This window comes from Arvicanthis niloticus, chromosome 4, assembly GCF_011762505.2.
Source record: "Arvicanthis niloticus isolate mArvNil1 chromosome 4, mArvNil1.pat.X, whole genome shotgun sequence".
NCBI lineage: Eukaryota > Metazoa > Chordata > Mammalia > Rodentia > Muridae > Arvicanthis > Arvicanthis niloticus.
Genome location: NC_047661.1, coordinates 21,065,100 through 21,073,241, shown reverse-complemented (window position 1 = coordinate 21,073,241; position 8,142 = coordinate 21,065,100).

Below are 8,142 nucleotides of genomic sequence, written 5' to 3'. Positions count from 1 at the left end.
TCTGGAAGAGCAGGCAGTGCTCTTGACTGCCGAGTCATCTCGGGAGCACCTGTGTTCAACTCTTACATGACAATTGTGACCCATGTTGAAGAACGTAGTTTAAGTGAGCTGCAGACATGATTGTACGGCAGCCCTTTACACGTAAGAACCTTCTGAAGAACTTAATGTTGGCCTATCAGTCTCAGAGGTCATAGATAATGAAATATCCTGCACAAGCCCATAAAGGTCTGTAGGCCGCCGACCCGACTTGGCTGGTCAAGATGGCACCGGCCTCGGCCTCTGGTATCGGCTACTAGTAAATAGTGCACTGCGCATGCATCAACTCAGTTTGGCACCAAACCCCTCCCAAACAGGGTATGCTAATGAGGTACCACAATCCAGCAGAGTATGCTAATGGGGTACCAGGCAGGGTATGCTAATGTGGTATGCTAATGAGGCACTGCAGTTCTGACCAATCGTGCACCTCCACGTGCTTCCCCCCCCCCCAGGGCTGAGGGTATATAAGCAGCTCGACCTGGGCATTCGAGGTCTCCTCCTGAAAACTAAAAGAGCGCTTCTGCAATAAAAGCTGTTGAGAAGGATCCAGTTGTTTGCGTCTTCCTTGCTGGTAGAGTGAGGCGCTGACAAAGGTCCTTCCTGAATTGGCATGTTTTTCTGCACCAGTCCTTTGGGATGTTGATGAATGCCATCTCTATTTCCTACCTCCATAATGAGTAATATATAAAGGGTACTGACGCTTTCTGGCCAAGTTTGTTGCTGAGGCATGTGTATTTATTTTGTTTATAAAATCAGTCTCTAAGGTTCTGGGCCCTTGAGTATTTCCTGGCACATGTTTTAAGAAGGAAAACAAAGGTGAACTTAAGCCCCAGTGATACAAAAACAGCAGCATATGCTTGTCCTTCTGATGGCAGAGCAGAGACCAAGGGAACAGCACTTGCAGAGCTCACCAAAGGGCTGGTGGATTTTAGTGAGAAGAGAATTTCCTGGATTTACAAAGCCATTGCTGCACCAATGTAGGTCTCAGAGGGACTGGCAGCAAGGCGGCAAACATGACTCTTCCGTCTGTGACCCTAATGTGATAAAGAGGCAGAACTCAAAACAGGATCTCAGAAGACGTAAGCAGTTAGCACTGCAGCTCTTCCCAGACTGACTCCTGGCTTGGAATTATGACAAATGCAATCTCAGGAGTCAGAGACACAAATGATGGTTTTGAGACATGAGAAAGAAGATGCCATTTTTTTTTTTTTTTTTTTTTTTTTACTACAGTTGGGGTTCTATAGAGAATCGGATGGGTGATACAGAAAGCACAGTAATGATGTTGAGGTTTCAGATTTTAGAGGGACCTGATGGAGGGCAATGGAAATTACATTGGCCAAACAGATCACATCATATGGAGATACATATCCTGAACTTCCACAATATGCCTTTAGGAAATTTGCTGAAGTGTTTGAAGCTATTCCATAGGCATTGACAGAATATTCTTGAATTAAGACCAGTGAAGTAATGTTTAAACTTTATGTAGTGCACTAAGAACACAGAAAGTCCTGGATTAGGTATCGAGGATGTAGTCCTTGCTGTGAAAGACATGCTGGAAACTGGTGCTGTAAATCTTCGCCTAGAAAACTGTGTACCATCAACTGCTCACTATCGCTGCAGGCCCTGCAATGGTCAGTCAGACTGCCATGCAACACCAGCCAAGCGGGTCCAAGCCTCCATGTGGGAATAAAGACAGGAAAGATGACCAAAAAGATCTGAAGCACTTTTTCACTATAGATGGAGGTTGTGTTTGTAGGGCAGCAGTTGCTTGCATTCTTATTTCCTTAAGCTGTATTTTCTGTTTTGATTTTCTGCTGAATGATAAACACAGTTTAAAACAACAACAACACCTCTGTCTTCTTTTAACAGCTTCCCTCCCCCACCACCCGCCCCCACCCATAGTCCCCGATCAACACAAACTTTTCTTTTTCTAAAAATTTACTACTTTAGATTTCAACATGAAACCACACAGCATTTGTCTTTTTGGGATTGTCTGATTTCACAGCAGGGTGCCCACAGGATTCCCCCCTGTTAAAGTATATGGCAGAATTTCTTTCCCGTTCAAGGCTTAATGTTCCACTGTGTGTCTCCATACATAATACATTTTTGCTTACTTGTACATCTGTGAATGAAAGATGGTTTTCAACTCTTGGCTATTTGGAACAGTGCTTCTATGAGCCTAGGTGTGCATATACCTCTTTGAGGCCCTGCTTTCAGCTATACCCACAAGTGAGGTTGCTAGATGATGTGGTAGTTTTAAAGTTTTTGAGGAATTGACATGGTTTTCTATAGTGGCTTTACCACTTTACAGGCTTACCAACACTACACAGTGTGCTATCCATTTTTCCAGTCTCTTGGATGCTTGTGGATACTTTTTTTCTCCTTTCTGTTTTTCAAAGTAAATATCCAAAGAGTGTGGGATAATATCTAAAAATTTTATTTTTAATTATGTGTATATGTGTCTAACTGTGCAGAGGTTCATGTATGCTTATTGTGGGTATCTATCAAGGGCAGAAGAGGGAGTTGGGTCCCATGGAGCTGTATTTACAGGTAGTTCTGAGCCATGTGACATGAGTATTGGGAACCAAACTTGGGTCATCTAGAAGATTAGCAAGTGCTCTTAACCACTGAGCCATTCTTCAGTCCCACAGCGTGGTTTTGATTTACATTTGTTCAACACTTTTTCCTATCTGTTAGCTATTTGCACATCATCTTTGGGGAGATCCAAGTCCTTTGCCATTTTTAAATTAAGTTGGTTTTGTTTTTGTAAAGTTGTAGCTCTTTCTATATTCTGGTTATTGACCCGTTAACAATACAGGATTTACAGGTTTATTTTTCCCATTCTGATGATGTGTATAAAGGCCAGAGGTCAATGCTGGGTGTCTTCCTCAACCATTTTCCCTATATTTGTTTTGGGAGACAGAGTCTCTTACTGATCCTGGACCTCAGCAATTGGCTAGGCTGGCTTGGTCATCAAGCTGCAAAGATTCTTCTGTCCTTGCTTCCCTGGTGCTAGGATTATAGGTGTATGCTGTTATGCTCAAAGGTCCTGAGTATTTTCAGCTGCTTTAGTTTTTAAAGTTTGGAGATTTGTGTTTTACATCCTTAGTCAATTTCATTTTGACATTTGGTGCATAGCAAGGTCTTTATTGTTTTGCACATGAGTATCAAGTCTCCCAACAGCACTAGTTGAATAAGATGCCATTTCCCTTTGAATGTACTTGCTATCCTACTTAAAGGCCACTGACCATATGCAAGAGGGTTTGTTATGGGCTTCCTGGTGCGTTGTGCTTTGACTATCTTCTTGCTAGTGTCATTTCCATTGCTGTAACTCTGTAATATACTTTGAAATCAGGAACTGTGAGTCCTCCAAGTTGTTTCTTCTAAGAAAAAAGAAGTATTTTGATGATCAAAATCCATTCCTTTCTCCACTGTGGTTGAAGCTTCAAACTTTGTCCAATGTGTAATGCTGATCCTGTGCCTAGAAGGCCTGATGGGCCTCCCAGCAGGTCCAGAAGCTGATTGGAGGTGGTTGGTCATTCTGTCTGATCACACAGAAGCACAGCACCTGGGTCCTGGTAAGCACAAGGGAAGGATACAAGTGCAATGCCTGCAGAGGGATTCTAGGTAAGGAGCAGCTCTTGGGCCAGCAGTGGAAAATGTGTCATAAATTCAAGATGGCCAGGGGTAACAGCCTGCATTCCAAAGTGGAGTGTTCAAGTCCCACGGGGTTCCCATGGAGCATGAGGTTTTGTTAATGTGATAGTCTTCGTTTTCATAGGATTTCTGGGGAGAGGGGGACAGTTTGCCTTATCTGTGTAACTCAGACTGGCTTATAACCCAAGATCCTTCTGTTCAGTTAAGTAGAGCTCTGATATAGTTTGATAGGTGTGTCCGACCATGCTCAGCCTTTCGTTCCAAATTGTTCATTGTTAGTGTATAGAAACAGGACCAGTGTTTTATCTTGTTCCTTTTTAAAGTATGTGTTGATAGTTAATAGGGCAGGTGCATGCATACTATGTGGAACATTCGTAGAGGCCAGAGGACAACTCCAGTTCTCACTGCCGTGTCAATCCAGGGATTGAATCTAGTTTGCCAGGCTTGGTGACATGCTCCTTTACCTGATGGTCATATCTTCTTGTTTTCTGAATTCATTGTTCTAATGGGGTATGTATGTGTGACTATAGGATATATATTTTTTTTAAGTTTAAAAAAAATTATTATGTATGTATGTAAGTGTTCTGTCTGCATGTTTGTCCGCACACCAGAAGAGGGCACTGGATCCTGTTATAGATGGTTGTGAGCCACCATGTGATTGCTGAGAATTGAACTCAGGATCTCTGGAAGAACAGTCATTGTTCTTAACCCCTAAGCCATCTTTCCAGCCAGAGACTAAGATATTTAGAGTTTTCTAGTAATATGTTAAATATTATCTGTGAACACAGATAATCTTCCTAATCTGGATGCCCTGGGTAGGTGTTCAGACCTTGAAAAGAATGTCTGGGAGTCAATACCTTTCTCTTACTCTTGATTTTGGAAGAAAGGTAACTTTCATTCTTCATTCACTCTACTGCTAGCTATGTTTTTATACACAGCCTCTTGCTGGATTGTGGTAATTGTCTTATATCCTTCCTTATTTATTTATTTATTTATTTATTTATTTTACAACAAATGGGGAGCTGTTTATATTTTTTTCTGCATTAATTGAAGCAATGCTGCATTTATTTTTCTGCTAATGTGCTCTTTCATGATCTTATGGTGAAGTCTCCTTTCAAACTTCCAAGAAGGGTTTCTACCTATTAGTTGTGTAGTCCTTCACTGTGCAGAGATACAGCCTCTAGTGTCTCCTTCACAAGTTTCGTATCAATATTGATCAGATAACAATCAGCTTCTCTTAAACTCTTTCCTGGGTTTGGAAGCACTCCTTCAATTTGGGATTAGACGATTGGCATTAATTCTTTAATTGATGTTTGGAAGATTTCAACCATCCATCTGGTCTCGCTTTTTCTTTATGGAGGTATTTGGTTTCTGATTTCATGTCCTAAATTGGCCCTTTTCAAATTTTCTATGTCTTCATAGTCTAGTGTTGGCAGTGTATCTGTGAGAAAAAAATTTTTGAAACCAACATTAAAACAACTATAGAAACTCATGGTCAGCAAAAGACCACCTACAACATGATAAAAATAGTTATAATGAAAACATCAAGACCCACAAGGGACAAGATGACCGAAAATAAAAGGACGTGACCCAGACAAGTCCAAACAAGCCCAAGTGAGTAATGGGCCATCTGGTGGGTTTTTTTTCCTCTCCCTCCCTCCTAGGAGGTCTGAGGTTTCATGGTTACAAAGACATGCGAGAACATGTCCAGACATGTCCAGACATGTAGTTAAAAATAACTAGTCATCCTGCCAACTCAACATCCTGCCAGTTCAAAATGCTAATTGCTGATATTTGAAGTATCCAATCATATGTAACCATGCCAACCTTTCCTGCCCTCCCCAACCTCTACCTATAAATATCCCCAGTTTCCTGGGTTCTGGGTCAAACTTGCTTTTTCCTGCGTGAGATACAGTTCGACCCGAGGACCCTCGATATTAAACTGCCTCTGCTGTTGCATCAAGAAGGTCTTTCGTGTGTCATTGCGTGCGGGCCAATCTGGACTTAAGTGAGGGTCCCCCTGTGGGGGTCTTTCATTTGGGGGCTCGTCCAGGATCTGCGTGACCACCCAAGACTCTCAACAACCCCTTGGAGGTAGGCCTGTGTATAAGTGCTGCTGTGTCTATGTCTGTGTCTTGGTTTTGGTTTCAGGGCAGCTGTGCATTCGGGCCACAGGCTGCAACCCTGGAGGATGCTCTGGGGGTCCGGGGGAAGATGTGGAATCCTTCCCCATCAGAAGTCGTGTTTGGCTGGTGCTATAAGACCAAACGTAGGTGTGTCTAACTGTGTTAGTTCTGTATGTTTGTGTTGGGCACATGTTTAACTGTGTTAGTTCTGTGTGTTTGTGCTTTGTTTGTCGGATTGCTAAAGTTTTGAAATGGGACAAACTGCAACAACTCCCACAACTCCACTATTTTTGACTTTGGATCATTGGGGCGACATTAGGGCTAGAGGACATGATTTGTCACTGACTGTAAGAAAGAGGCCTTGGCAGAAGATCTGTGCCTCTGTGCCTTGGAGTGGCCCACCTTTGATGTGGGATGGCCCCCTGAGGGGACATTTGACTTGCTAACCATCAGGGCCGGTAAGGCAATTGTATTTCAGGAAGGACTGGAATCACATCCAGACCAGCAGTCCTATATTACAGTATGGGAGGACTTGGTCCGCTACCCACCCCCTTGGATGAAACCTTGGGTCACTTGCTGGCCCAACTGAGTCCTGACTACTCGGGAGGACGTGAGAAAGAAATCGAAACCACAGAAGGATAAAGAGACCAGCACTCTGCCTAAGCCCCCTCCTAGGAACCTCCAGAGTGACCACCTCCCACTGAATGACAGGCCCCCTACCTCCACCCTTTCAAATCGCCTGCGCCCACTGTCCCCATAGGAATAACAGGCAGTGAACCCTCGGCGGGGACTGGGAGCAGAAGGGGAGCTGTCCCCAGAAAAGGGGGGAGGGGAGTCTATGGTGACCCTGCCCTGACCAGTACAACCCCCTCTCCTTTGACCTTTATAATTGGAAAATTACAAGTCTGATAGAATCCCTGATGTTTTCCCATCATCCGATTGTCCACAGCTTTTGCTGACCCTGTTTGCTACTGACTCGTCTCCGCTGAGAATATCATGGCTACAGGTAGGGAATGGCTGTTCATCGATCGCCGGACTCTGTTGGTAGGTCTCAGAGGGGCCGAGAAAGGGCCCACCAGTTTGACTAAGGTAAGAGAGCTCAGGTACAGAATTGATAGATATAGATGAACCCCCTTTTGGTGTTCTCAGAAAGACTTAGGGTTGTAGTGGAGGAGGCAGAGGAAGTGTATCATAAGAGAAAGAGAGATGATGAATAGGAGAAAAGAAAAGGATTTGACATGTATACTGGCTGCAGTGGTAGGTAGAAAGAGAGGGACCAGGATTGCAGTTAGGGAACCTGGGCGACAGACGGAGACAGCAGCCAAGGAGACCCAGGAAGATAGATCGGCCACTACTTGAAAAAGATCAGTGCGTATATTGCAAAGAGAAGGGTCATTGGGCCCGTGAATGCCCTAAAAGAAAAGGAGCAAATGTTTTGGCCTTGGAAGATAGTGATGAAGATTAGGGGAGACAGGGCTCGGCCCCCCCTCCCTGAGCCCAGAGTAACCCGGAGAATAGAGAGGACCCCGTGGATTTTCTGATGGATGCTAAGGCTGAACATTCAGTATCTGTTAACAAAATTGGATTCAGTAGCCAGTGGATGGCCCTTCTACATACAATAGCAGCAACGGCTGTGCTAGTGAAAGACGCTGATAAACTAACTTTGGGCCAGAACACAAATGTGGGGGTTCCCCACGCCCTCGAGAGCATCATCAGACAACCACCAGATCGTTGGATGTCCAACGCCCGAATAACCCATTACCAAAGCTTACTATTGACTGAACGAGTGACTTTCACCCCTCCCACTATCCTTAATCCTGCCACCCTACTGCCTGAGACTGGCCAGACCCCAGTACATCAATGTGAAGAAATATTGGCTGAAGAAACAGGAACCAGGACGGACTTGACCGATCAGCAGTGGTCTGGGAGCAACGGCCTGGTATACAGATGGAAGCGGCTTGGTGACAGAAGGTAAGCATAAAGTGGGAACAGCGGTGGTAGATGGGAAGCCTGTCTTGTGGGCTAGCAGTTTGCCTGAGGGGACATCGGCCCAAAAAGTAGAGCTTATAGCTTTAATCCAGGCTCTAAGACTGGCTGAAGGAAAAACTGTTAACATATACACAGATAGCCGATACGCTTTTGCAACGGCTCATGTCCATGGAACAATTTATAAACAACGAGGATTGCTGACATCTGCTGGTAAAGAAATCAAAAACAAAGAAGAAATTCTTAATTTATTAGAAGCTATCCATTTGCCACGCAAGGTGGCGATCATACACTGCCCAGGACACCAAAAAAGGGGATGGACTCATAGAAAGAGGGA